Below are 3,693 nucleotides of genomic sequence, written 5' to 3'. Positions count from 1 at the left end.
TAAATCTGTGTCCAATAATTTTGTGTCCAATAATTTGGTGTCGAATCGATCGGTGTCGAATCGTACTGTGGTCAAACGGAACACGCCCGAAAATACTTGTCCTAGCGCGCAGCCGAATCTAGGACATCCTAGATCATTCTCGAACATTCGATAATGCTTTGGAACAGTATCACAAGGAAAACTGTAGAACTTTTCGTAGCCAAAATTAGGCCCTATTAAAACGCTCTCGAGTGAGAGAGCCCAGTGAGTTGCAGGCATTTAGACAACGTTTAACTGGACATTTTACAATTAAACACGTGAAAAATAGACACATATTTTTAGACACGATTCTATTAGACAGGGTGCATTTAGACAAGCGAAAAAATGCGCACCGTTTATTTAGACATCATCATTTGTACAAAAAAAGATGTTACCATTTAATTAGACACCGTTCACTTGCGCACCGTTCCTTTGTATACACAAAGATGCGCACCAGTAAACCTTGCGCATTACTACAATGTCTAAGTAAATAGTGCGCATTATTATGGTGTTTAAGTAAACAATGCGCATCTTTTTGTGTACAAAAGAACGGTGCACATTTTCTTGCGTGTCAAATGCACCGTGTCTAATTAAACTGTGTCTACAATTCTGTGTCTATTTTTAACGTGTATAATTGCAACGTGTCCAAGTGCACCGCTCCTGTGCCCAGTCAGTCAATCACAAGCAGTCAGCTTTGAACGAAGTACTAAAAATTGAGTTAGTCATAAGTGACAAATTATTCAGTGTGATGTAATATCGTTAAATATTATATTATACCCATTTTGTGTAAATTGAGAAAATAAATCATTATTTTCAAATACTTAACACAAACCATTTTGCATTCAGACGGCAAAGCTATTAGGTTTACTAATAGTTAATATATAAAGGTTCAACTCCACTTTTCTTATAGTTACTGATTATTAGTCAAGACATAGTCGAGAAATAATCTTTTCTTGTTTATCTAATGGTATTGTACCGTATCTTATTGAAAAGTACCGTAAAGAAGAAAAAAAGAAAGATTGTTCTTGAAACCAATACCAAGAAAGGGGGGCATCGCGCGAGGAGGGGGAACTTTGCGCAAGAAGGGGAGCTACTTTAAGTCTTTGCAGTTGATGACGTCATCCCTAAAAATCGATCTCGAACATGTCCATGCGTGTTCAAAGTCGTTGCCATTGATGACGAGCATCGTTAAAATAATAGTAATTCTTAATTAGATTAATGAACAATTGAGTTAATTTGGCTGTTAAAGCAAAACACAGTTTTTTTTGTGTGTATTATAATAATCTGCTTATTAAAAAACTAAAGCATAAACGTTTTCGACCTTAGAATTAGGTCCTTATCAAATGCATGTAAAACTCTTAACTATTATGTGTCGCTGAGTGCTGATCGTGGTTGTCCATGGTGCACGAGCCGTCCCACAGTAGTTCCATATCCCGAAAAGCTGGCCAAAAGTAAAAAATGAAGTTTCTATTTAGAGAACTTTAAGTGTTGAGTTACCTAGACTGGCAGTTCAGGTTTGTCAACCAACAGTCCAAAAGGGTCGACCGTTAAACCTGAGTCTATAATTCAGTGCTAAAGTCGACCTTCACACGAGTTGCATCTGTCGCGCACAAGAGAAGAAAAGTAACGGTCATGTCAGAAGCACGCCAAAAATTCTACAGTAAACCAATTTTCATTCTGAAAAATAGAACCTTCTGGTGATAGTAAGTAAAATATTGAACATTTATTACACAAACTATATTACCAGTAAAGGCGCTAACAATTTATAAATAACTGTAATAAAATTGAACGAAAAATCACATGTAAAAATTAAAAAAAAAAAAATTTTATAAAAAAAAAGATATTTGTTTCACGGTGTTCCGCAACGAAACTTATTTTATATTAGAAGAAGAGTATAGTAACGCTTTAAACAAATTACCCAGATAACCAAACAAAAACTCAATATAAAGCACATCGTTGTATAGATTAAGTTGCTCATAAAATGTCGTTATGTTGTTTTTTATTTTATGCGACAAAAATGGTTTTGTCAGTTCAGTATCAATATGCTGAGTTTTATTGTCGAACAACCGTGGAACAATTGTTATAATCAATGTGCATGGCAATTGAGTCAGCAATACATGAGCCATGATTTTTTTTCAGAAGTTGTGAGCAATATATCAGCAATCGAATGGCAACTTTGTCACAGTAATAGGTGTTGAAAAGTTTTCTGCATTTTGACAACTAATGTGTGTTACCTAGATAACAATTTGTAAAGACTCACATTGTTCTCACTCGTAACAATCACGTCGTGCATGCAAGAACGCCATTATGTTGCCTTCATGATGTAATGAAAGCACACATACGAGCGTAAGCATTAGCACTGTAAAATCACGTGTGATGCATATAAATTCTTGGAAATTTGGCTTTCAAATTTGTTAAATATTAGTTTAAAATTTNAAAAACAAAAATAGAACATTTGCTAGAAAATGGTATATTTCTATTGACAATACGTCGCAAACTGTTACGTTCCGCGATCCCTGTCGCCGCTCAAGTTACGATTTTATCTACTTTCTTTGTTGACACATACGACCCGCCGAAATCATAAACTAATAAATACAGCCCGATAAACTTCCTCTCCTTACAAACCCTCTCCCTAAATTCCTTCGTCGCCCGTTGCATGAATCTGTGACTTACTAAAAGACAAACATTACGCCTCAGGAACAAAGGTCTAGCTCGCACGTTTTTAGTTTAAGACAAAGTCAGTTCTCGTTTGCAGCTCAGACGAGCAACACTACCTCTTACATCAATAAAGCACCTCACAAGAAGTATCCATAATATTCTTTATTCTATTACGTGGCTAAATAAAAATGTAATGAAAAACGTTTGTACATTTTAAGTAGGTATGATCTTGAAAGGTAGATACTGTGTATTGTCAGAAAGTGTAGAAGCCACATTCCTGCCTACATGTTTCTTATGCCAAATGATTGTAAAATGACAGACGTTTGTACTTCTTAAACATATACAAATTTGAATAGTACAAACACTGTAAAGACAGAAAATGCAATAAAAACCGTTTGTACTTTCCAAATACGTATGATCTTGAAAGGTAGATACTGTGTATTGTCAAAAAGTGTAGAAGCCACATTCCTGCTTACATGTTTATTATGCCGAATGATTGTGAATTAACAGACGTTTGTATTACTTAAATGTATAGAAATTTGAATAGTACAAACACTCTAGAGACAGAAAATGTAATGAAAAACGTTTGTACCTTCCAAATAGGTATGATCTGGAAAGGTAGATACTGCGTATTGTAAGAAAGTCTAGAAGCCACATTTTAGCTTACATATTTTATTATGCCAAATTATTGTTTTATGACAGACGTTTGTACTTCTTAAATATATAGAAATTTCAATGGTACAAAAATTGTAAAGACAGAAAATGTACAGAAAAACGTTTGTACTTTTTAAGTAGGTATGATTTTAAAAGTTAGAGTCTGTGTATTGTCAGAAAATGTACAAGCTGCATTTTTTCCTACATGTTTATTATGCCAAATAATTGTGAAATGACAGACTTTTGCACTTTTCAAATACAGGGTCCGCCACTTAAATCCGGACAAAAATTTTTTTCTCGAAAAAGTTGTTTATTACAGAAAATATGAAAAAACATAAATAGACTGCTTTATAGCTGGGTTAA

Source organism: Pseudomyrmex gracilis, unplaced genomic scaffold, assembly GCF_002006095.1.
Source record: "Pseudomyrmex gracilis isolate BER0280 unplaced genomic scaffold, ASM200609v1 scaffold_595, whole genome shotgun sequence".
Lineage (NCBI taxonomy): Eukaryota > Metazoa > Arthropoda > Insecta > Hymenoptera > Formicidae > Pseudomyrmex > Pseudomyrmex gracilis.
The sequence above is the reverse complement of the archived record's forward strand: the minus strand, read 5'-3'. Positions refer to the sequence as shown.